Source organism: Geotrypetes seraphini, chromosome 11 (genome assembly GCF_902459505.1).
Source record: "Geotrypetes seraphini chromosome 11, aGeoSer1.1, whole genome shotgun sequence".
Classification (NCBI taxonomy): domain Eukaryota; kingdom Metazoa; phylum Chordata; class Amphibia; order Gymnophiona; family Dermophiidae; genus Geotrypetes; species Geotrypetes seraphini.
The window spans coordinates 101,080,361-101,108,132 of record NC_047094.1 but is presented as its reverse complement, the minus strand read 5'-3'; the positions used below and the strand labels follow the sequence as shown (position 1 = coordinate 101,108,132).

Below are 27,772 nucleotides of genomic sequence, written 5' to 3'. Positions count from 1 at the left end.
CTCTAGAGAGACTCAAAAGAGAAGAAAAGAATTTCTACTTCTGAAACCTGGAGTGACTCAAATAGGGGGTATTTTCTTTTTGAGATATCCATGTAAATGTGTAGTTAGATACTTATCCTTGAAGTACATTTTCACAGAGCCATCTCATCTGATAAGTTTTCTCTCAATGAAACGTCTTGAGAAGGGAATGACTGCGCCTAAGGAAGATTAGCTCTCTGTACTGCAGTAGACATGGCTTTCCTGATAACTTTATTTGACTTATTTTGTTCTACTCTTTAAATCTTGGATCCAATTATTGAGGACTAGTGTGCGATCAAATTAGATTATCTTCACTTTATGTATTTTTATTTTTAAATTTAATTGTTTATTACTGTACATTTCATATTTCAATTTTGGACTCAGTTTATTATGTTTTGACCGCACTTTGCTGTACAAGATGTATATGCTTGGTAATATTATAAAATTCTATAAATAAATAATAAAATAAAAAAATAAGCACCATAAGAAGAAAGATTTCAAAGAAAATTAATTTCCAAAGTGCTTAGTGAATAAAGTGGTTTTCAAGAGTTTATGGAAGAATGGAAGAGAACCTGAGCTTTTTAAAAGGAGCGGAAGATTATTCCAAAGTTGGGGAAACTTAAAAATCAAAGATTGACCAAAAATCTTAACTCCTTTAATCCCTTTTCTGGAAGGAAGAGATAATTTAAATTGTTGGTCTCCTCTTGCAAAAGAGAATCTATAAAGAAACTAGAGGAGTGAAGATACCATAAAGAATTTTAAAAATAACACAAGCACATTTAAACTGAACTCTAAAGTAAAGAGGGAGCCAATGAAGACTTTGAGGCAAAGGTGTCAAGTGATCAAACTTACGATTCCCAAAAATCAATTTAGCAGCAGTATTCTGGACCAGTTGTAATCTATAAAAGCAAGTTTTTGTAATACTGAGGTAGGTAACATTACAATAATTGAGGTGCGATAATATGATTGACTGAACTAAACGGATTTACAAATAATAACATGTATAAAATAAGACAAACAGAAATTGTACAAACATCAAAGATTACAGATCATTCAATGAGGACAATTAATTCACAGCACTCTATAATATATTAACCAAAAGATCGGAATAAATCAGAATCATCATTCATTGGAATGTTTCTATAAAAATTGTAGTCTTGATCATTTTCTTAAACTTCTGAATATCAGAAAGAGCTCTTTGCGGTCCAGTTAATTTGTTCCAGAGAGTTACTCCTATGATGGAAATAGCAGAAGAACTCATATTCTCATAGTGCACTTTTGAGAAGTCCATCGACAATCGTATCGCACCCTCAGACCGCAGAGTTCTAAGCGGTTGATAGATTGCCGTAGCCTGTGATAAATACAAAGGAATTCCATGGTAAATTACTTTGAACACCAGTACTAATGTCTTGAAAATAATACGTAAGCGTACAGGTAGCCAGTGGAGTTTCCTCAACCAAGGTGTTATGTGTTCAAACTTTCTAACACCACAAATCAACCTTGCAGCAGCATTTTGAATCATTTGTAATGCTTTACACTGTACTGTTGTAATCCCTAAATAAAGGGCATTGCAATAATCCAGTTTTGATAAGACTATTGTCTGTACCACTCTACGGAAATCATATGTCGACATCATCATTTTTAAAAGTCTTAACAATCGCAGCTGGAAAAAAGCAGATTTAACTACAGACAAAACTTGATCCTTCATACTAAGCCCTTTAAATCTTTATGGGCTTCGGGCCCGTTACTGTGTGGCTTTGTAGAAGAGGGGGTAAGTGTAGAATCCAGCCAGTCTCCTAAAATTTTCAACTTTCGTTGTATCAATAAGATCTGATCATAAACCTTAATCTCTCTAGGCCATTGCGGTTCATCCTTTCTCCCAATCAACATAACTTCCGATTTTGCAAGATTCAAAACCAATTTATGCTTCACCATCCACTCATTCACGCTTTTCATACATCCAGTCAATCTTTCATTCAGCTCACCTAAGCTGTCTAAGGGCTCCTTTTACTAAGGTGCGCTAGCGTTTTTAGCGTACGCACAAAATTACAGCATGCTACACCACACGGTACACTTCTAGAATAACACCAACTCAATGCTGGCGTTAAGGTCTAGCTCGCATGTGATATTCCACGCGTTAAGACCCTAACGCGCCTTAGTAAAAGGAGCCCTAAGTCTTCAACAACTATATTTAACCTGGAAATTCAATGCTGGAGGTCAGATATGGCCCCAGCATTGAACATCTGAGCTCACCATCAACCGTGGGAGTTAGCCAGGCTACTTCCCATATCCTGAATATTAATCCTTTACTGTTCTTCTAAGTTGTTTAACAACCTAGCATCTGCCCTGAATTTCAAAAGAGCTCATCTTCATTGTCGATATTAGCTGTGAACTTCAAAAAGACATCCATATTGTGGTTTAACTCTTGTACTTGGACACAATCTCCTCCTTTCAAACTGATTCTCACCTTGGCATCCACTGCTGAAATTACTGGCACTATAATTCATGCTGATACGTGTATTTGGCTGGCACCAATTTTTACATTCAATTTTTAAGGCCTCCCCAAATAAATTGTTTCAGCTTCCAAGGTGTTGGTGTTCATTTTCTGCTCTGAAAGACATACAGCATTATCTTTTAAGGAAAACGATTCTTTAAGCCTAGAAAAAGGCATTGGAAGTCATAGAGTGATTTAAGTTTTAGGCACAAGTACGATGAAAAGGAAAGGTGACAAAAACCCTGAACATCAATTTGCTTGAATGATTGTTTTTCTGTAATTTTTTTTTTCTTTTCTAGAAGCTATAGGATATTGAATCTTAAGCAAAGCTTTCATTTTCATTAAGTTGTGCAAATAGCCCCTCCCCCCCAATACACACACAAATACACACATTTATGAAGCTGCATTAGCATTTTTCATCACCAGCCATGGCGGCAAAAGAAATTCTATGAGCATTGGAGCTTTTACCACAGCGGCTGGCAATAAAAACAAAAAAAGGCGAACGCAGCTTCATAAAAGGGGGGAAGTGACTTAAAACAGAGGGTCGTGTTTGACAGCATTTCTGGAGAATTTTGCTTCATGCACAAAAATAGACCTTTCTAGAATCGCATGTCTGAGGAGACCAATATACTGCTTTGTATTTTTGATAATCTTATCTGTTATATATTGAGCATTGTTAGTTGACAGATATTGATGGTTCTCTTTTATTGGTAATTTGTAAATTGGACTTTTGTAATGCCCTTTTTAGGGGATAGCAAATCAAGTTTCAAGTTTAATAAAATTTTGACTAAAACGCAATATCATAAATTCAATGCGATGTACAAAATTTAAAAGAGGGAGCAACAAACAGAGTAAGACTGTAACATAGGCAAATATTCTATGTGGATTACATATTATTCAGGTACTCAAGCATTTTTCCCTATTCTGTTACAAAACTGTCTTTGGGCTATCTCCGAGCTACCTCACCCCTCATTTCATCCTGAACTGCAACAAAAAGAACTCCCGCAGAATCAATCTTTTCGCCTTCCCCTCCCTAAAACTTTGTCACCTCAAAAGGTTCTTCGACAAAACCTTCGCCTTCCAGGCAGCCAAACAGAACACTTGGCTAGCCCAAATTCTGCTCAAGGCCCCCACCTACCTTGATTTCCGAAAAACACTCAAAACTCATTTATTCCACGCTCAATATCCCTAATCCCATCTCTTCCATTTCTCTCTCCCCTCCCTCAAACGACTTAACTCTCCCAGTCCCCTCCCCCCTCTTTTTGATCTCCCCCATCTCACTAACTCCAATGACCTACTCATTCCCCCCCCTCGCATGCCCATCTTCATCTCCTCATTGCTTGTAATTATGATCAACTGTAACCATGATCAATTGTAATTTCTTGTTAATTTTGTTCCAATACCTTCTTTACTTGTAAAGATAGTTTATTGTAATTTCTTATTAAGTTTTGTTTAATTGATGTGAACCGCCTAGAACTCCCTGGGTATGGCGGTATACAAAAATAAAGTTATTATTATTATTATCTGTCCCGGTGGTCTCATACTCTATCTAATGTACCTGGGGCACTGGGGGATTAAAGGGGCAAATTCTATAAGAAGCGCCCAAAAGTTAGGCGCCTATAAAGGCACTGTTCAGTGCGATTCAAGTACAATTGGGTGCTGTTTAGTGAATCACGATGAGCACCTATTTTGGAGGCGCCCATTAAATAGGCCAGCTCTAGGCACAACTAAAAGTTAGGCGCCCATGCGAGCGCTTAAGCACGCTTAACAGCCGTGATTCTGTAACAAGGCGCCTAACATATGGCCATGCCCAACATGCCTAGCGCTTATTCTTTTGAAGGCCGCCTAAATTTTTAGAGGCGCCTTGTTACAGAATCGCGCTTTCTTGATAGGTGCCTAGGTTTCAATCAGTGCTGATTAAAAAGCTTAATTGAGCTTTGTTATTCAATTTAGATAGGCGCCTATCTAGTTGGGCGCCTCAGAAATAGGTGCCTAACTTTAGGCGCCAGTTACAGAATTTGGGCCTAAGTGACTTGGCATATATTATATACGGGCAATGTGAGAGAAAATATCAAATCAATACCAAAAAATACTCTCCTCACTTATAAATTCTTCTTCCAAATCTTACCCCCTCTTTTACTAAGGTGCGCTATGCTTTTTAGCGTACGGTAAATATTATCACGTGGTAATCACGCACTAAACGCTAACATGTGCATGTTATCCTATGGACATATGAGCGGTTAGCGCACACATTGATATAACGCGTGCTAAAACACTTAGCGCTCCTTTGTAAAAGAGGGCCTTAGAATAATGAGAATATAAGTGTGATACGGTGGTCACTACTTTTGTTAGAACGACGTCGTCACTATGCTCTGACAAATTGGAGGAAAAAACCTCAGATCCCAGTTTGCAGCCAGTTATTTTGACTCGGCTCGCAAACGTAAACGGGACAATCCTCATCGGTTCAAAAACCTCCAACCTCTCATTTAATATTTTTAATTCTCTTTAATCTCAATTCTAGACGGTTTATGGTTTGTTAGGTAATATTTTTAAGAGTACTTAGCTTTTCATGCTAAGCGAAGGCTGCCCGCGTTTTGCTTTTGCTGCATCAGGGCATCGGAAATAAAATAGAAATAAAAACCACCAAATATCCTATACAGCCTGCTCTCAAACTCCTTGGAGTAACAGTAGATAGATGTTGCACTCTTCAGGTGCAAATCAACAAAATCACACAAAAAGCATTTTTACCATGCGCAACCTTCGCAAAATTAGAAAATTCTTCGGCAAAGAACAATACAGACTCATAGTTCAATCCCTAGTCCTAAGTCTACTGGACTATTGCAATATCCTCTATCTTCCTTGTCCCACCTACTTAATAAAACAACTACAGACCGTCCAGAACACTGCCCTCAGACTGATCTATTCCCTTGGAAAATTTGACCACATCACCAACGCCTTCCTAGATTTACACTGGCTTCCAATACAAGCCCGCATCCAATTCAAGCTATATTGCATATTATTCAAAACATTAAACGGAACGGCACCCTCCCACCTAAACAACTGCCTAAATAGGAACCTCTCTTCCAGACAGAGGAGAACCCAGTCCCCTTTCTCCTACCCCCTTTATAAAGGAACTAAGCGCAAAAAGATGTATTACAACCTACTAGCAACACATGCAGCTAAATTGGACCCCTCCATCACCAACCTACTGACAGCTTCAACTGACCTCAAAGCTTTTCGAAAAGAAATCAAAACCATACTATTCAAGAAATTCATCCTAATTTCCTAACCCCCACTCTTCTCCCCTCTCTCCCCCTCTTAGGATCCTCCCTTCAAAATGAAAACGTCCAGCTATCGTTTTGATGTATTAGGCCCAACGTCTGTAATTGTATTCCTCTTCCTGGAAATGTCCAGTTATCTTTTTGATGTAATCCGCTTAGAACTGCAAGGTACAGGCGGAATAGAAGTCATTAATGTAATGTAATGTAATCGGACAAAAAAACCCAAACAAATGTTTAGTCAGCAGCTACTTCTCTCTGCTCTCTTAAAAATATTACCTAACAAACCATAAACTGTCTAGAATTGAGATTAAAGAGAACTAAAAATATTAAATGGGAGGTTTATTCTAAGAATTGGAAGAAGAATTTATAAGCAAAGAAAGTATTTTTTGGTACAAATTAAGTGACTTGCCCAGGGTCACAAGGAGCAGTGTGAGATTTGACCTACAACCCCAGGGTGCTGGAGCTCTAACCACTGCACCACACACTCCCCATAAATGATGACAGGAACAAAAGGAAGGTGAGAAGAACTACAATGCATAAAGAACAGGAGAATATAAAAGGGAATAATAGTAGGTTAAAACACGTGTAATTTGGTGGCCTTGTTCAGAACATGCCTACAAGAATGATAATGGAGGCTTCACGTTTTGATCATGTGATGCTTTGTTGAAGCAGTTGCATTAGCTGCTTATCATGTATCGACTTGAATACTGTATAAAATCTTGTCTATAATTCATCGGGTGATTTATGATAAGGCTTCATGGTATTTGACACAGACTCAGAGGAGGTATATACCTGGTAGGTGTTTGCAGCCTGCTAATGCAATGAGCTTATTATCTAATGAGAAACACGAGGCAGTGTGATATGTGGCCACTCAGACATCAGCAATATCTGTTGCGAGTCCACGTCTCTGGAGTGCGTTACCAGGGGTGCTTAGGTTGTTTAGCAATATGAGACTGTTTAAGAAAATGCTGAAGGCGTTAGATAGATTGTGAGCCCACCGGGACAGATAGGGAAAATGCTTGAGTACCTGATTGTAAAAACCGCTTAGATAACCTTGATAGGCGGTATATAAAATCCTAATAAACTTGAAACTTGAAGACACATTTGTCTGTTGAGGCATATTTTGCACTTTGATGGACTGGAGTTAGGAGGATTTAATTATGATGCCATGAAAATTGAAGTGCGCATGCGCGCTAAGGGAATTATTACAGCAGATGTTGTCTCGTGATCCACTTAGGAAATTAACACAAAAACCAGGAGAAAAACCTCCACAAACAAGTTGAAAAGCCAACAAACAACAGCAGAGGTCCAGAATAGTTTGGTGTGGGCAGTACGATTTAGGCCCTCTTTTACTAAGGTGCGCTGATTAGCCTGCGCCAAATGCTAACGCGTGCATGTTAGTCTATGGACGCGTTAGCATTTAGCATGCACCTTAGTAAAAGTTAGTGCACCTTAGTAAAAGAGGGGATTAGTGTTTCCATGATCGTGCTGTAATTCATCAATATCTATATTACGCAAACAATCAAGTTTTGTTTTACTAAGGCTCCTGAGGCAGGTCCCAGAGGCCGAAACATGTGCGTGTTGAGCCATCGCACAACACCTTGTGATTTGACAAATAAAATTACACACCAACATTGCTCTGGACCTCTGCTGTTGTTTTTTGGCTTTTCTACTTAGGGCTCCTTTTGCAAAGCCGCGCTAGCGGTTTTATTGCACGCACCGGATTAGCGCGCTAACTGGAAATCTACTGCCTGCTCAAAAGGAGGCGGCAGTGGCTAGCGCACGTGACAATTTAGCGCGCGCTATTCCGAGTGTTAAGGCCCTAGTGCGGCTTTGTATAAGGAGCCCTTAGGAAATTAGACAGAATATTTTCTTAAATAAATAAAATAAGAACCCTGTTGGGTATTTGCAAAATATTAGAATGAATGTAATGGAATCTAACATGCATACAGTTACATGGATCTTTACTCAGACTCAGCAAAGTCATTCCTAATAATAATTTATTTTTATATAAGAACATAAGAATTGCCGCCGCTGGGTCAGACCAGTGGTCCATTGTGCCCAGCAGTCCACTCACATGGCGGCCCTCTGATCAAAGTTCAGTGCCCTGAGACTACCCCTACCTGAGCATGTTCTGGTTCAGCAGGAACTTGTCTAACTTTGTCTTGAATCCCTGGAGGGTGTTTTCCCCTATAACAACCTCCAGAATAGCATTCCAGCTTTCTACCACTCTCTGGGTGAAGAAGAACTTCCTTACGTTTGTACGGAATCTATCCCCTTTCAACTTTAGAGAGTGTCCTCTCGTTCTCCCTACCTTGGAGAGGGTGACCAGTCTGTCTTTATCTACTGAGTCTATTCCCTTCAGTACCTTGAATGTTTCAATCATGTCCCCTCTCAATCTACTCTGTTCGAGGGAGAAGAGGCCCAGTTTCTCTAACCTTTCGCTGTACGGTAGCTCCTTCAATCCTTAACAATCTTAGTCGCTCTTCTCTGGACCCTTTCGAGTAGTACCGTGTCCTTCATGTATGGCGACCAGTGCTAGATGCAGTACTCCAGGTGAGAGCGCATCATGGCCCGGTACAGCGGCATGATAACCTTCTCCAATCTGTTATCATATACCGCCTAACCAGCAGTTCATAGCGGTTTACACAATAGGTACTCAGCATATATATAATAATAACATCATACATAATAAAATTCTAAATAACTAATACAAGCATTAAAACTAATGAATTAAAAAAACACAATATAAACTAAAATAAGTATAGATAAAAAGATTAAAAGTACATTATAACTACATGATAATATGAAAATCAGTAACGTATATTATATTGTTTAAATAAGTGGGTTTTAAGTTCTTTTCGAAATTGATAGTAAGTATGAAATGGAGAAACAAGAAGAGTCAAACATGAACTCATTAATCCTGTTTGGAATGCTAAGGTCCTATCTAAAAAATTTTTGTAACGACATGCATTTGCTGAAAGAAAATAAAACCAACCAGATCTACGAATATTTTTATTAGAAATAAAAAAACTAAAATGAGAAACAATGTAAGCCAGCGCTAAGCCAAATTAAACTTTAAAACAAATGCATTCCAAATTTAAATAACACTCAACCCTCAAACGGTAGCCAGTGAAGCACATTTAGGGAGAGGTTTTCGTTTGCATGCCTAAATTAGCCCATATCATTTTTGCCTGGCAGACAGCAGGTGTAACCAAAAGTGTACAAACTCCTTGGAGCAATTCCCAAAGTAGAATCATGTGCATACATTTGTTTTGAAAATTTACTGAAGTCCACGCTGAGAAATGTCCGTGCAGTAATGCAATGACCCCAGGGCATAGCTTCCCTACTTTGTCTCTGGAGAAGCAATGATTTGGGAGTCATTTCAGAAGAGAGACAGGATCCAGTCAGTGCCAGCACCCAGAGCATTTGAGGAACAACATCGCCTCCACTTCTTAAACTAGCCCCATGCTTACAAACATAAACCTTGAGACTCATTCTTTGAGTTTCTGAAAGAAGCTAAAAACTTACAGGCCAATATTCAACCTGTGGCAGTTTTTAAGATGCTGATAGCCGTAGTTAAATTTAATAATGAATTTTCAGAAAAATAGAAAAGCCCAAGTGGCGTTCCGCAGGGCTCCCCACTCTCCCCCTTACTGTTTAATATATATCTATCTTCTCTGGGTTCAAAGTTGACTTATTTGGGGTTAAAACTATTCATCCATGGTAGAGGAGATATTTAGGATTATTGAAGAATGGATGTTAAAATTCAAATTAAAACTAAACCCAGAAAAACCAAATTTTTTTGTTGCATCTAAAGGTCAAAATTCCATCGAATCTTCTTTAATGATAAATAATGTTAACCTACTATTAAGGGCTCCTTTTACTAAGGTGCGCTAGCATTTTTAGCACGCGCTAAAGATTAGCATGCGCTAACCACGTGCTAAATGAAAAATACTAATGCAAGCTCTGTGGAGGCATTAGCATTTAGCGCGCGCTAAGCCCGCTAGCGCACCTTAGTAAAAGGAGCCCTAAGATTTTAGGTATTATCCTAGACCTAGACCATAATTTGACTATGAAAATTCATGTAAATGCTTTGGTCCAGAAGGTCTTCTATACCTTATGGAAGCTGCGTAGCATTAGATCCTATTTTGATGTTGCATCCTTCAGATTGCTTGTCCAGTCACTGGTGCTGAGTCAGCTAGACTATTGCAATATTGTGCTCTTGGGGGGCTTCCAAAATAATTTTTCAAGGTTAAGAATAGTCCAGAATGCTGCAATTCGCTTGATTTTTAGCTTAAGGAAGTACGATCAGGTTGGCCCCTTTTACCGAGAATTGCATTGGTTGCCTGTTGAGGCCCGGGTTAAATTCAAGTTTGGGTGTTTTTGTTATAAAGTTCTCTTCGGTATGACTTCCACTTATCTTCTTGATTCATTCTCCATTGTTGGATCCAAACATCAGCGAAGTACTCATGGCTTGTTCGGTTTTCCATCGACTAAAAAATTTCACCACCATTTGCTTGCCTACCAAGCAGCTCTCTGGGATAGGGAACTACTTTGGTCGGAGTCTTACAATGATTTTAGAAAGCAATTGAAAACTTTTCTGTTTAGTATCTAACGAATCTAATCCTTTTATATGCTATTTGAAATCTACGTAAACCGCATTGAACTTCTTGGTTATGCAGTATAGAAATGAATTATTAGATTAGATAAACCTGGGTATTCAATGCTGGATCATGCATCATCACTGAATATCCAGGGTGAGTCACTGACCTAGATTTATATGAGTACTGGCCAATATTCAGTGCCACACACAAGAAAGGGAGAAACACAAATTCCATAGTACAAAAGACGTGGAAAACAGTAGAACAAAGAATATTTGGTACCCAGATGAGTGCAGTGAAATATATGAAAAATCCAGGTATAAAGGTATAAAGTCATTTATTAAAATGATAAAAAAACAACAACTGTACTTTGTTTGAGAGGATGTGCAGTGAGGGGATTGTGTGGTGCAGTGGTTCGAGCTACAACCCCCAGCACCCTGGGGTTGTGAGTTCAAATCCCACACTGCTCCTTGTGACCCTGGGCAAGTCACCTAACCCCCCAATGCCTCAGGTACATTAGATAGAGTATGAGCCTGCCAGGACAGACAGGGAAAAATGCTTGAGTACCTGAATAATTTGTAATCCTCATAGAATTGTAGGATATGCAGAATAAAAATAATTATATTAAAATAAAATAAAGCAAGGACCCAACACAGACTGCGTTTCAGCAATACTAGCCTTCCTGAGGCGCCCATAAGGCTTGAAGACACATCTACGCATTATACACAGAGCAGTTATACAGCCAACAATGTAGGTCACTCCCTATATCATTATATTTGTACATGCATTTGAGAATAACATCACAATTATAACAATATCCAAACTGTAACTCATATTGAACTTAGAACACAACTGATAGAAATTCTCCCAAGTATGGTAGGCTACAAATTGCTCTTTTTGCCAGTGAGATATATTTGAATAAATTGCATTTGGCCCAACCATGCTCGGAGTGCTCCTTTTGACAGCTCAGGAAAGTGTTTCTTATCAACGCCTCCCATGGTAATTGCTTGTTTATAGTCAGTCTCTAAGAATCAGTTCACAAAATGCCTATAATTAAAGACCCCTATTTCCTTCAAGATAGATTTTTTTATTTTTTTTTTAAAGTGATGTCATCCACTGAGACTGGGCCTTGTTACAACAAGGACTTTTCCCATCGATGCAAAATGGAGATAAGTCCTTTGTTGTGCAAAGCTGAGTGACTGTTGCACATGGCTGCATTTGTATAAAAGTCTTACCTCACATAGCTGGTTTCCTGCTTGAGAAAGGAGATAAATTAGGTAGCAGTAAAGCAGTAAAGTTTCATGGCTTGATTGGATATTCCGCTCCAGTCCTAAATGGCCACTAACCAGTCAGATTTACAGGATATCCCTAAAGAGCATGCACGAGAAAGATTTGCATGCCTAATGCCTCCATTGTATGCAAATTTTCTCGTGCATATTCATTAAGAATATCCTGATAACCTCTGTTCTCTCTGAGTGGGACTTTTCTACCTACAATCCTGTCAGTGGGTGGTGCTGTTTCACTAGCCTATTTTCAATAGTTCTGCAGAATTTAAAACACAGTATTGAAGCACCGCCCTCCACTGGCAGCAATGCAGTGGGAGGACTCCCGCTGAGCTTAGAGGGAACAGTGCAGTGATAATCGGGCCCATCGGCCGTGAGTACCATTGCACTAGAAGGCCAAAAAAGGAGAAGACAAAAGTTGGCATGCACAGTGTGGCAGTATAGTAGCACCAAGCTGTCTCTGCTCTAATCTTCTTTACAATTTTATTAATATTTTGTTAACCGAGTCGAGCCCTCTTGTTGGGATGAATCGGTATAAAAAAAAAAATCAAAGATTAGATTAGATTCAAGAAAAAGAGAACTGATCAACCAACATGAAACTGAGATTTAGCTACACAGCCAAAATCAAGTAGACCATAAGAACATAAGAACAGCCTTACTGGATCAGACCAATGGTCCATCTAGCCCAGTATCCCATCTTTGCGGAGGCCAATCCAAGTCACAAGTATCTGGCAAATACCCAAATAGTAGCAGCGTTCCATGCTACCATCCCATGTCTGTCTCAACAGGTAGACCAAATGGTTCTTACCTACCAACATCTAATTCTGTCAACTCTTTACAAAATGTTACCAGTTATTGTAGGAAGTAAAAATATAGACAGCGCTGGAATCCTATGGGATAGATAAGTCCAGCTGCACACGCTATTATTGTGATTTGCATTTTGTGGAATGTTTTAGATACATTTAACTTAAAATAAATGTGTAATAAATAAAAACGTAGAAATAGTGAGGTTGGGGGGGAGGAACAAGTGATTAAAGTCATGGGATTGGTGAAGTGGGTTCTGAAATAGCTGTGTCCTATAGGAGGCCACATGATTCCCTTCCCATGTAAGGTTTCTGATGTTCCTTTCCTTGGTTAGTTTTAGATTTTGTGTGTAATTTTTAAAAACCCACTCAACTTATGGGATACTGAGAAGCAGTTGTGAATATTGAATTCCTGCAACCATTTTGGTAGAAATCAGAAAATTAAGATGTTCGTGTAAGAACAATTGGAGTGTTCTCACTCAATTTGAAGAAGAGAAGTGCATAATTACTACCCTGATGCTTTTCTTTTTGGTGACCAGTTATTGTAGACACATGATTGTTTTATGGTGAACAAATACATGAGAGTTTTGGCTCCGGGCTTTAAATGGCTTCTGTTCCCTAATCATGTAGCTTAGACCCTTGTTCCACGTTTATGAGGTCATTGCATCTGAAACTTCCATCACTTGTTAGAGAGACTGCCATCCAGCCACCTCACAGGAAGCAATGTCTGCAACTACTTTTTTACAAATTTCATTAGATAGTGATATTTTAAACTTCTGCCTGGTCTCTAACATACCCTATTAGAGGAAGCTGATTGAAAAAAAAAAAAAAAAAGCTGCTTGCTTCCCTGATGTTTTTCCTGTAATTTGTCCATTTAATGTTCACACTTCCCCTCCCCTTATAATAATTTATTTTTAACCTTTCATTTTTAACATTGTAAACTGGCCAGGTGTCAGTCAATGGTCGGTATATTAAAATTAATAAACTTGAACTTATTTTTAATATTGTATCCTTACCCTTTCTCCCCTCATTTCAATTTTTGTCTTGTTACTTTTAGTTTTGTTTGCCTATTCCCCTGATTTTTAACTAATTTTTTTAACACTGTAAAGATATAAACCGCTTTGGTTTGTAAAAGTAGTATATCAAGACTTAATAAACTTGAAACTTCCTACAGGACAATAGTTTGGCTTCAGTTCTTGTTATGGTGCAGATATCCCTATATACTAGGAGAAAGGGATGAACTTTGCAGTAATTTTTTTTTTAGATCCAATGGCTGCTTTTCTTAGTGTTGATCAACTTCTAAATCAACTGTCTAAAACCGATCGTGGTGCAAACTGCCTCCACGGGTTTCAAACTTTTTGGGAGACTTAGAAATCATTGTGTCACATAGGAAAGGCACAATGGCTGTGCATGCATTTCAAATACCATGTCATTTATATACTTAAAATCCCTCACATTTTGGGGTTTTCTCCTGTGTTGGAAGTAGTGTACGTTCTTTGGAAAGAGTGCACACTATTTCTAGCATTGCCCCTGTAATTAAAAAAATATATATATTTTAAAAATTAACAAAAAAAAGTTCACATAAAGTGACACAGGAAACTAAGCAAAACAAAACTTCTGGGGCTGAACATGTCTAAAGGACACTCCTCTTTGTGATCAATATATGTTGACATGCCACAGTCAAAGCCAGTGCAAGGCCATTAGGTATCTGTTTTAAGGCATATGCTGGTTTAATATCTGAATAGCTTTTGAATTCATTTGTATTTACCACTACAAAACAATCTAGGAAATCTCATGCATTCTTTGCATTTCCGTCCGCCAAGAGTTGTAAATCTAAGAGATTTCATCAGTGTCTTTTGTCCTTTCAAGCAGCATCTTGGGACAAGGAACTGAATCATCTAATTGTATCTTCCAATACCTATCACCAATTTAGACGTGCTTTAAAAACCTATTTATTAAATCCTTTGGAAGTTAGATATTTTCCATTTATTGCATTTATTTTCTAGATTTTGTGAACCGCATAGAACATAACGGTTTTTCAGTATAAAAGTGCATTTTTATGTTATGTATTCCAGGCAAAATGTCAGCTTTGTACCCATTCTATTTATCATTTATTGAATCTTGATATATTGCCAAATCATGAACAGGCCAAGGTGATTACAGAAACATAAACACAGAGAAGAAATGGTTAGAAGATGTAAATTTTAAAAACATCATCATCTTCTAGCCCATCAGGCAGCATTATGGGGTAAAGACCTAGAACAACTGCTTATGTCTATTACTTATGGGGAATTTAGGAAAAACCTAAAAACATATCTGTTCCTGAAGTATTTAGGTAACTGACCTGTACAATCTTAGTCCACAATATCTGATCTCTAGAGCTGTTTATCACTAGCTCTTAACTTTGTTAATTCCACTCAATCTGTAGCATCTTTTAATCATTGTAAACCGCATAGAACTTCACGGTCCTGCGGTATATAAAATCCGATAAGAAATTTCATGAGCAATAGGAAAGCTCCCAGGCAGTCGACCACAGCACACAAGCTCTCTCCCAGGTACCTCACACACCCATGGGTCTATATCCTAAGTTCCCAAAAACATTCACAAACAAAAAGGTTTTCAACAATTATCTGCCATGAAAGTGGGAGTTGATTTTGAAGGGCCAAGCAGGCCAAAAGAATGCACTAGTATGGATGGTCAGCAGATGAACCATGGCTGAACCAGACCTTTAGACTCTCTCTGACCACATTATATTTTGATAATTAAACTCAACAATCGGGATCATCTCAATGCCAGCCCTCCCATCAATCTCTTTTTTTAAAAAAAAACATGCTTGGGCATTATATTCTGAGTAAAACACTAGAAATGAAAATGATAAAAATAGATTCACAAAATTTTACAATTTCAACATGAAAAATAACAGAAAACTACATAATCCACAAAAATCAACAGGGATGATTTTCTCCCCAAATAATAACTCCAATGATCTACCGATTTCCCCCATCCTTTTCAAATCTACCCCACTAAAATTCACAAATTCTGTCAAAATTCTTGGAGTAATACAAAACTAACATTTCATATACAAATAGGCTGTCGCTAAAAAATGTTTTTACAAACCAAGAATGATTAGGTCCATCTCAAATCTATTAGAACCTTCCTCTCTCAATATTCTTCTTCATTCTTTAGTGATCTCTCAGTTAGACTACTGTAACTCGTTATAAAATGGACTCCCTCAAAAAGAACTTCGTAGGTTACAAATTATTCAAAATACTACTGTTAAACTAATATATAAAGGAAAAAAATTTGGTCATGTAACCCCATTCCTAATAAAATCACATTGGCTTTGATAACACATCGGATTACATATAAAATTTTACTGCTAACATTTAAAATAAAATCTCTTCATATATACATTTTCTTGGACAGGCTGATTATTCCTTATAGTTCCACTAGAATGTTAAGATCAAAATCTTTTACATATTTCTTTAGTCAGACACCTCTTTTATGACACTACCTGTAAATGCATTTTTTCGGTAAGTGCGTCTGAACACTGGAATTCCCTACTCGCTCAATTAAGAGAAGAGGAAAATATTGATAAATTTAAAACAAACTTAAAAACCTATGGGGCTCATAATTGAAAGTGGAAAACGTCCAAAAAATGGCCTAAGTCGGCACTTGGATGAACATTGTCAAAATACATCCAAGTGCCAATAATAAAACCAGGTTTTGGACATATTTATAAATGACCTAGGCCTTCACAGTGCTGCTGAATGACCAGAGCTAAACGGGGCATTTCAGGAGGAGTGTCAAGGGCGGGAATTGGGAAGGACGTGGGCCGGCTTAGATTTAGTCGTACTGCATGTATAACTGAACGTTTTACAACACAGCATAGACGAAACTTGGACGTTGTGACTTAGACCATTTAAAACATGTTCTAAGTCACAAAAACCAACCTAAAGTGACCAGATAAGCACTGCAAACACATAGTACAGACCTCCACACGCTACCCCAGTGATCACCGACTCCCCTCCCCGCCCCTATAAAAATCGTAATCACAACTGGCAGCCTGGCATAGGAAAGCCTAGTCGCGCTGCACAGAGGCGTCTTAAGTGGTCTTGGGGGTGGGTTAGGGACCCATGGAGAGGAGGACCCATGCCCATAAGCCACTGTAATGACTGCATTGATGATGAAACATGTGCACTCCCCTAAAAAAAAAAAACCCAAACCTTTTTGTACTGCCCTATAAGTGGCTTCTGCAGCCATAAGGGCTATTTGGGTGGTAGATAGGTGGGTCTAGGAGATTCTGGAGGTGGTTTGGGGGGCTCACCATTATCTATAAGTGAGCTGTAGTTAGATGATTATGTGGCATCCTTTTTGTGAAGTTCACAGCAGTGCCCTGTAAGGTGGCCCACTGTTTAGGTGCCCTGTGTGGGTGTCCTGTCCATCACTTTGCAAACCCCTCCTACGTCCAAAAGGTCTGTTTCTAGGCATTTTGGACTTGGACGAAAAGTTGGATGAAAATGTATAAAGATGGACGATTTAGCGATCTGGACGATCAGACGGCCTAGACGTATAGATATATGATTTTCGAAAACAAATATTTTATGGATGTATTTTTCGAAAATGTATCCTACACTGTTTTTTACTTTGGACGACTTGCAACTTAGACGAAAACAGACTTAGACATTCCTTTCAATTATGCCCCTCCACATGTTTAAAAACGCAAATAACTTATGGCCTCCCGCCCGATCAATTCAATGATTCCCGCAACTTAAAGATAACTAAGGAAAAGCATAGCCTCCCCTTTGTATTACCCTTTCTCCTCTCTCCTATAAATAATTGTAGTTCCCCCCTCCTCTCCCTATGTCTCGATTTGTCTTGTAATTACCCTAGCCAGGGGTCTGCAACCTTTAAGACATAAAGAGCCACTTGGACCCGTTTTCGAAAAGAAAAAAAAACTTGGAGCCGCAAAACCATTATAAAACAAATCTAACACTGCATATATTGTTTCTTATCTTAATGCTATATACAGGATCACTAAATTGAAAATAAAATCATTTTTCCTACCTTTGCTATTTGGTGATTTCATGAGTCTCTGGTTGCACTTTCTTCTTCTGACTGTGCATCCAATCTTTCTTCCTTTCTTTCAGCCTCCTGTATGTTTCCTCTCCTCCAGACCTCATTCTCTCCCCCAACTTTTTCTTTCTGTCTCCGTGCCGTCCCCCAAGCCACTCGGTTTGCTGCCACCGCAATCGGGGAACAGCCCCCAAGCCACCGCCGTCCCAAGCTTTCCCTGCAGAAGTGTTGCGCTGACCAGCATTCCGCTCCCTGACGTAGGAGAGGAAGTTCCGGGCCAACAAGGCATTTCTCCTCATTCCATCCAGCCTGAGCCCCATCTCTCCTTGATCCAGCATTTCCCTTCTGTGTCTGTCAGAATTACCATTCCACCTATTTTCCAGCATCACCCTTCTTTGTGTCCATCTCACCTATATCCCTATCTCACCACTTTTTCAGAATCTTCATTTGTCTCTGTCCTTATCTTTACGCCATGTTCACCATTTGCCCTTTCAATGTCTTTATCTCCCCCCCCCCCCCACTTTTTCAGCATTACTTCTATGTCTCTATTTCACCTCCTCTTCATGTCCCCTCTGTATCTCTATCCTTATTCAGTAGGTCCTGCTTACCCTTTCTCTTCTTTGTGTCACTATCTCCATTTTCAGCTTTCCCCCTTTTCCTTTGTTAATGCACCCTGTAGCCAGAATCTTTCCACCCTCCCTCCACTTCGGCCCAGCCCAGTATGAAATATTTCCTTTTGTTTCCCTCCCCTCTCTCTTTCTCTCTCTCTTCTGCTCCCTCACCCAAGAGTCCTGCATCTGGCCCTCTCCCTTCTACCTGCACCTGGCAACACCCCCCTGCTCCGCGGCTCTCTTCAGCAACTCGTCAGCAGCAGTGATCAAGACAAGCTGCCGACATCGAGGCCTTCCCTCTACGAGTCCCGCCTTTGTGGAAAAAGGAAGTTGAAACAAGCGGGACTCGCAGAGGGTAGGCCCCGACGTCAGAAGCTGCTGCTGAGTTGCCGAAGAGAGCCGCGGAGCAGGGGATGTGGCCGGAAGCAGGTAGAAGGGAGATAGGAAGGCTGTAGATCTCCGGAGCATGACACCGACCCCGGCCAGGATGATTTCTTTTTCAGGCACCTTACAAGTCCAGCGTCGCGGGGGAAATAGCCATGCTGAGCAGTGAGCTCAGCACTACACAGATGAAAGCCTTGCTTGATGATTGGTCCGGCGGGGCGGGGCCGCCGGACCAATCAGCAAGCAAGGCTTTCATCTGTGTATGTGCTGAGCTCACTGCTCAGCATGGCTATTTCCCGCCGCGACGCCGGACTTAAGCTGCATGCCTGCGTGACACACTACCGGAGCCGCAGCAAAGGTGGAAAAGAGCCGCATGCGGCTCTGGAGCCGCAGGTTGCCGACCCCCGCGCCTAGGTATTAATGACATGTTAATGTTATGTTTATAGCTTTAAACTTTATTTTTAATGTTATGTATACTGCTATGACAGTATTAAAGCGGTATATCAAATTTTTAATAACCTTGAGAAATAGAGACATCACATTTTTTAATATTATACTTTCTTTTGTGTATGCATATATGTTATGTGGCTGATATTTCCCAGAGTTCATGTCATTCTTTATATTATCTGGAAGAATTTGAATCATTAAAGGCGTAGAGGACTTCTACTGGGACATTGACTCTGGATTTTGTATTTGACCCTGAGTGGGACTGGATGTTGAAATTATTCTTTTGTAAGAGTGTAAGATGTTTAAGGTCAAAGAATTAGGGTTTATCAAGATGTGGCAAGAGCAACCTAAAAATATCAGAAGCCAAAGTACGTCCTCACCTGGAATATTGCATCCAGCATTGGTCGCCATACTTGAAGAAGGACACAGTACTACTCGAAAGGGTCCAGAGAAGAGCGACTAAAATGGTTAAGGGGCTGGAGGAGTTGCTGTACAGTGAGAGGTTAAATAAACTGGGCCTCTTCTCCCTTGAAAAGAGGAGACTGAGAAGGGACATGATCAAAACATTCAAGATAATGAAGAGAATAGACTTAGTAGATAAAGACAGGATGTTCATCCTCTCCAATGTAGGGAGAACGAGAGGGCACTCACTAAAGTTGAAAGGGGATAGATTCTGTACAAACGTAAGGAAGTTCTTTTTCACCCAGGGAGTGGTAGAAAACTCCCTCCAGGGATTCAAGACAAAGTTGGACAAGTTCCTGCTGAACCAGAACGTACGCAGGTAGGGCTAATCTCAGTTAGGGCGCTGGTCTTTGACCTATGGGCTGCAGCATGAGCAAACTGCTGGGCACGATGGAACACTGGTCTTACCCAACAGCGGCAATTCTTATGTTCATTCCCTTTTGTGGTAGCCTAGAGTTTTGCAACTTGGGGTCGATTTCAGTTAAATTTTCCTTTTAAATGTATTATAAATCTTTGGGGAGGGAGTGTGGATGGTCAAGTACCGTATGTATTCTATGAGCCTCAATATTTAAATACTTTCCTGGTTGTACCTCTCTGGTCTCCATTACTTTCTAGTCCATCTGCCTAGAATGGATTGATGTATATATGATAGCAGAACCATTTCACCATTTTCCCTTTTCTTTAAAAATGTTTTCCTGGAAGTATGGTAGTTCCTCTTCCTCTCCCTATCTTGAGAACTGTATAGTTTATTTCTTCTTCTTTGTACATATTACAGTGGATTTTTATGATGTTGACTGATAATACGATCATCTTCTTTTAAGGTGCTCCTTTGTGATGAGCTTTTGCTGATGATTGTTAATGATTGTCTTGTAATGCGTTTTGCACGTGGTTTGTATTTTTGTATTTTATTATGTATTCAGCGTTGTGATCCCCCTTGTATAAGGGCAGAATATAAATAACAAATTATAAGCCATTAACATAGTAGATGACGGCAGATAAAAAACTGAATAGTCCATGTAATATACCCAACATTCACACTCATTATAAATTCACTAGTCGCTAAGCCCGTTACATTAACGGGTGCTAGAATTTATGTCTGTCTGTATTTTTCTTTCTGTCTCTTTCCTCCCTCCATTTCCCTGTGTAGCGCTGTCTCTGCTTTCTTCCTCAGTCTGCACTCTCAAGCTGTAACATTACTGCTTAGCTTTTTCTCCCTGCAAGCATCTCTGCTCTCTTTCTCATCCCCAGTCTCTTTGCTATTTTTCTCTTCTTGCAGGGGTCTCTGTTCTCCTTTCTCTATATGTTCCTGATTCCTGCAAACTTCTGTTTTCTCTGTATGCTCTTGATCCTGTGTTTCCCTGTAGGTGTCTTTTCCCTTTTTTTTTTTTTATTCCTTCTTCATGTATGGTTGATTTATTAAAAGTTTTTTTATTTTTCCTATTTGTTACATGCCTGTCTCCTTGGCCGCTGTATGTTTCTATTTTTTTGCTTTGTGTGTTTGTTTGTGTTTTTTTGCTGATTGTCTACTTGGTCGCTGTCAGTCTGTCTGTCTCATTGGCTGCTGTATGTCTGTATGCCTTTTTTTCAGTCTAACTCCTTGGCCACTGTATGTCTGGAAGGTTTTTTTTCCTGAATTTATCCTTGGGCATTGTATTTTTTATTTTTTTCTGTTTGTCACCTTGGCTGTTTGTATTTTTTTGCTGTCTCTCTGTCTGTCTACTTGGACGCTGTATGTAAGTATGTCTGTTTCCTTGGCTGCTATATGTCTGTTTGTCATTTTTTTTCCTGTGTCTCTCTTTCCTTGTCCTCTGTGTTTTGTTATTTTTTCAATCTGTCTCTTTAGCCCCCTGTCCTTCTGTGAGTGTCTGTGTCTCTCTCTCTCCTTGTCCTCTGTGTTTTGTTATTTTTTCAATCTGTGTCTTTAGCCCCCTGTCCTTCTGTGACTGTCTGTGTGTCTCTCTCTACTTGTGCACTGTTGTTTGTTTGTTTTTTTCAATCTCTCTTTAGCTCCTGATCCCCTCTCACTGACCCTTGCGCGACTGCATGTAATTCCGGTTAGGTTTCCATGGCAACCCTGCTTGCGGGTCTGTGAGTGTAGGGCCGTTTTGTCGGGTCTGGCGGCGCCGGGTTGGGAAGAGTCCTGGCTCCTTTTTTGGTTTGGGCCCGTGCAGAGGGGCTCAACAGCGCACAACCACCTTTCCTTCCCTCCCTCCATCAGGTGCAGTGCAGCTCAATCAATGTTAAAAGCAGCCGCATTGAAATCGGAGCCCTGCCACTGCCGTAGCACTTTCCCCTCTGCCTTGGTCCCGCCCCTTCTCTGACATATGGGACCGCGGCAGAGGGAACGTGTTACGGTGGCGGCAGGGCTCCAATTTCAAAGCAGCTGCTTTTAACATAGGCGGAGCTGAACTGTACCTGATGGAGGAAGGGAAGGAACGGTGGGGCAAATTTGGTTAACGGCAGGAATTGTTTGGCGGACCAAGCACCGTGAAATCGTGAGGAAGGCCGCCGCAGCCTCGCAGCTAGGTAGGGGGACAACAATGGCGCTTATGCTCAAGCCCCCGCCGCAGCTCCTCTCTCGATCCTGGTGCGGTTTGAGAGAGGATTCGTGGCGGCGGCTTGAGCATAAGCGCGATTGTTGTCCAAGTTGCCGAGTTTGGTGACGTAAACCCGCGCATGTGCACTAAAAAAAACGCGACGGGATCAGGGAACACGTTTTTTTAGTGCGCATGCGCGTCCTACCATTTTATTATATTAGACTAGCTGATGGCACAGCGTTGCACGGGTATTTAATTATAGCAATAACACTGTAAATGGATTCAAATAAAGATACTTTATAGTGGTGAATGAAATTATTTTTTTACAGCTTTATAAAAAGTACAATATTCAAATAATAATGTGAAATATTTGACAAAATGAATACAATACAACTAACACAAAACTTGATTAGAAACAACATTTTTAGTTTCACCTCCAGGAGCAAGAACATATAAATTCTTGGGTGAAGAGACCCCCAGAACATAGCACCCCAGGTAGTGAGGGATCTGCATACCAAGTTTCGTTCAAAGCGGTCAAGCCGTTTTTGAATTACTGAGAGAATGGCAGCTTTTTACTTTTTTTTCCATTGACATGAATGGGTGAAATATGATGTTCTGTTTGTAGCTCCGCCCATGTGTGCAGGTGGGCCGTGAGACCCCCAGAACATATCACACCAGGTAGTGAGGGATCTGCATACCAAGGTTCGTTCAAATCGGTCAAGCCGTTTTTGAATTACTGTGAGAATGGCAGCTTTTTACATTTTTTCCATTGGCATGAATGGTTGAAATCTGATGTTCTGTTTGTAGCTCTGCCCACGTGTGCAGGTGGGCCACGAGACCCCCAGAACATATCACCCCAGGTAGTGAGGGATCAGCATACCACGTTTCGTTCAAATCGGTCAAGCCGTTTTTGAATTACTGTGAGAATGGCAGCTTTTTACTTTTTTTCCATTGACATGAATGGGTGAAATCTGATGTTCTGTTTGTAGCTCCGCCCACGTGTGCAGGTGGGCCGCGAGACCCCCAGAACATATCACCCCAGGTAGTTGGAATTACTGTGAGAATGGCAGCTTTTTACATTTTTTCCATTGACATGAATGGGTGAAATCTGATTTTCTGTTTGTAGCTCCACCCATGTGTGCAGGTGGGCCGCGAGACCCCCAGAACATATCACACCAGGTAGTGAGGGATCTGCATACCAAGGTTTGTTCAAATCGGTCAAGCCGTTTTTGAATTACTGTGAGAATGGCAGCTTTTTACATTTTTTCCATTGACATGAATGGGTGAAATCTGATTTTCTGTTTGTAGCTCCGCCCACGTGTGCAGGTGGGCCGCGAGACCCCCAGAACATATCACACCAGGTAGTGAGGGATCTGCATACCAGGGTTCGTTCAAATCGGTCAAGCCGTTTTTGAATTACTGTGAGAATGGCAGCTTTTTACATTTTTTCCATTGACATGAATGGGTGAAATCTGATTTTCTGTTTGTAGTTCCGCCCACGTGTGCAGGTGGGCCGCGAGACCCCCAGAACATATCACCCCAGGTAGTGAGGGATCTGCATACCAAGTTTCGTTCAAATCGGTCAAGCCATTTTTGCGTGATCGCGGCACATACACACACACATACATACATACATACCTCCGATTTTATATATATATATATAGATGGTTAAACCAAAAATGACTGTGGCATAAATTCTTGATCCTGGTTAGAGAATGACACGGTGGCGGTTTACCCGCGGCCACCGCATTTTAGCCGCGGGTCACCCGCCGAAACGGGGAACGAAAACTAGCAGTCGCTGCGGCGACGGGGACAAGGCCATTCACCGCCCGTGGGGCGGTGAATGGTCTTGTCCCCGCAGTGAGGCATGAAGGATCGCGCGGTCCCCGCAGCACACACCCGCCTGCCCAATCGATCCTAGTGTTTAGCCAGCTCTCTCCCTTCTCCTCACCTTAGTTTGTAGGTTTTCTTTTTCAGCGACCCGCACGCTATCAGAGAGCCGCGCACCCGCTGCTGCTCAGTTTTGATCTTCTGCTCTGACGCAACCGGAAACAGGAAGTTGTAGCAGAGCAGAAGATTGAACACTGAGCAGCCGCGCATGCGCGGCTCTTTGGGAAAGTGTGCATGTCGCCGAAAAACAAAACCTACAAACTAAGGTGAGGAGAAGGGAGAGAGCTGGCTAAACAGTAGGATCCATTGGGCAGGCGGGTGGTAGCTGCGGGGACCGTGCGATCGCTCGTGTTCCCGGCTCAAATTGGAAGGAGGGAGTGAAAGGGAAAAGGATTCTGGGCCAAGGGGATGAAGACGGAAAGAAAAACCCACAGCAGGAAAGAAAGGGAAGGACAGGCAGGTGAGCCAGATGCTAGAAGCAAGGGGGGGAGGGGAAGAAAGAGGGAAAAAAGCTAGATGGGGTTGAAAAGAAGAGACACACTGGTATGGAAGAGGAAGATAGGGGAAATCTGGACACAGGAAGGTAACAGAAAGAGGGGAAATTATGTGCATGGGGCATAGGGACAGTGACATAAAGGGGACATGCCATGGGGATGGTATATGGACACGGGGGGGGGGCAATGGCAGATACATAGGGGAGATATTAGAAATGGGGAAAATAGCACAGAAGCGAGATGGTTTGTGGGGATGGGACAGGGACCGAGCTTGCAGGCTCCAGTGGCTTGCACAAATTACATTGTAACGTGCCATGAAAATAAGAGGGAGGAAGGTAGATAGATAGGCCACGCGAGAGGAGCTGAAGGGTAGTAGAAAGGAACAGATGGTAAAGGAGGGAGGGAAGGGTGGTGGTGGAAAGGAATAGGACAGACATTGAAGGAGGGTGGAGAGGAACAGACCCCAAGGGAAATGTGGAAGACAGAGTGGGAAGAAGACAGATGCCAGACTATGGGGGAGCGGAGGGAAGAAGATGGGTGCTAGACCAATTGGAGGGGGGGGGGGGTGAAGGGAGAGGCACAGTAACAGCAAGTGGAAGACGCAGAGAGAAGACACACAGTGGATGGAAGGAATTGAATGAGAAGATGTGGAAAGCAGAAACCAGACAACAAAGGTAGAAAAAAAAATTATATTTATTTTTTGCTTTAGGATAAAATAGTATATTAGTTGTGTTGATAAAAATTTATAAACAAAGCCCTGCCAGCTGAACATCTCTTTCTCTAGTTCAGTAGCAGGAACTTTGATTTATAAGAAAGGAATAAGCTAAATATTACAGTACTAAGGCTTATATGGATGCAGCGGGGACGGTGCGGGGCGGTGAATGGGATGGCAGTGGCGGTGACGGGGCGGTGAAAGGGATGGCGGTGACGGGGCGGTGAAGGGAACGGCGGTGACGGGGCGGTGCAGAGGATGGTGGGCCGGTGACGGGGCGGTGACGGGGACAGATTTTTTCCCCGTGTCATTCTCTAATCCTGGTCTTTCTTTGTCATCTCTGGGACATGCGAGAGGCTGCTGAAAAGTTCTCAGCCCAGCCAAGAAGAGAATGATGTGGAGCCATGAAACTTACAAGTTATTCCACACTTTTCTTGACACTTTTCATTTCAGTGAGGCAAATGCATCTAGTAAATGGGCACGTATATAGGGAAACCAAGCCATTGTGACATCACTGATGAGGTTGGCTCTTAGGCATTGGTGGAATGAGGCATTATGACATCACAATGTGAGGGGCTGTTGAAAAGTTCTCAGCCTAACCAAGAAGAGAATGATGTGGATCCATGAAACCTACAAATTATTCTACACTTTTCTTAACACCTTTCATTTCATTTCATATCATTGAGACAAAAAGTGTCAAGAAAGGTGTGGAATAACTTGTAGATTTCATGACTCCACATCATTCTCTTATTGACTGGGCTGAGAAATTTTCAGCTGCCTTTCACAGACCATAGAATTTAGCCTGGTACGGTCCTTATATCCAACCAAAACCAAGGAACTAGTCATTATTAATAGACTCCTCATTCCACATGATCATCCCAGAACCCTAAGATCTACCACCCAATAGCTAATCTTCACGTCTTCACTCACCGAGCAACAACTTTCTCAGTAACTGCCCCCATGATCTGGAACTCACTGCAAATTAATATTAGAGAAGAGCAAAATTTGGATAAATTCAAAGGCACATTAAAATGTTTTATTTTCAGACGCCTTTGAACATTGACCTTTCCTTTTCCGATTTTCAGGTACCCAACAGTAAACAAGGTACTCCCTTCGTTCCCTTTGTTTTTTCCTTCAACGTTTTCTTTTCTATAACTTATTGTAGTTCTCCCCTCTTACCTCTCGTTTAATTGTACGTCGAGTCTTTGTCTTGATTGTATAAGTCCATTGGAGTTTTTTTGTTCTCTCCTTTTATTATTGTAAAACGCCTAGAATTTCAGATAGGTGTTTAATCAAATTTTAAATAAAACTTGAAAACTTGAAACTTGTCATCCAAGCCCACTCCAGCTTATCTTGATCTTTTGTGTCATATACAGAACACAGACTGTAGAAGTCTGCTCAGCACTCTCCTCACACTCCAGCTACTTATTTTTTCCTCTATATCTATTTTTCACTTCTTTATTACTCTCCAGGTACTTTAGTTAGATTGTGAGCCTTCGGGACAGTAAGGGAATTTCTAAGTACCTATCTTACTTATAATTTAATGTACCCTAATGTATATTTTCTGTAAACCGCTTAGAACCTAACGGATTAGCGGTATATAAGAAATAAATTACATTACATTACTGGAGTTGGCCTCAAAGCCCTCTCCAACCCATCCTACACTGTCTTGCCATATATGGGACATACACCGTAGAAGTCCGCCTTAGTTCTACACAGCCTGAGTTGCCATTAAGCATTGCTCAACACATCATCACATGCAGTCATTTAAGTTTTGTTTTTTATACCACCAATTTTATAATTAGTGATTGTCTGTGCTCATCCCAATACTTTTTGAATTCTATCACCGATTTTGTCTCCAACACCTCCCATGGCAGGGCATTCCAGGCATCAACCATCCTTTCAATGAAAAATAATTTTCTGATGTCACTTCTAAATCTACCACTCTACAACCTCTTCTTTTTTTTTTCTTTTTATATTTTTTGTGTAGTCAATGCTACATCAAATACCATTTGCAATTAAAAGCATAATTTACTAAGAGTGCTTGAGCAGGCTTCTAATATATCACAGGATGTCAGAGAGAGAAAGAGAGAGTGAGAGTAACTGTATACAATTTACTGCTTGTAGCTGGAAAAAATTGTACCATTTTGGGAATGATTTATCAAGCCTTTTTGTTTTGTTTTTTTGCAGAGAAAATAGGAGGTAAGTTCTTATAAATCAAGCCAAAAATTTCCAAAAAGCACTGACAGTGATAGAGGCCATTCACAGCTCAGAGTGAAATGGTTAAAATATAGGCTTGGTGAAGCAGTGGACAGAAAGTGGCTGAGAAATATTAAATTTGCCACATAAAAAAAGGAAGGTAATCTATGGTGCCTTCAAACGTGTATGCTTTCTGAGAAAGACAGGATGAATTGGTTACCTCTGGTGGAATTGTTTCACTATATAGCTAATTACTCTGAGCCACATGTGTATAAATTTCAGAGGCATTGGGGTGTAGATAGGCAACAACCTCAGATCCCCGGGGCTGTCACAATTTACCCCTGGGGAGTGCTGGGCTGGCAGGAGTTCACATAATGACACTGATGGGTCAATCCCCTGCCAACGCCAGCCACTCGTCTTCATCACCTTCTTAGCGTCACATCCATTAACGATCAGTCCTCATAATGGCACCGTTTT

At 40.8% G+C, this 27,772-nt stretch overlaps 1 long non-coding RNA gene across 1 annotated transcript; it reads right to left on the bottom strand.

Annotated features, from left to right (window-relative positions):
* LOC117345528 lies at positions 1 to 27,772 on the bottom strand. The gene is made up of 3 exons (XR_004536453.1): positions 26,276 to 27,772; positions 2,486 to 2,628; positions 1 to 1,369 (listed from the first exon to the last, which is right to left on the bottom strand). It is a non-coding gene; the product is annotated as an uncharacterized LOC117345528 (long non-coding RNA).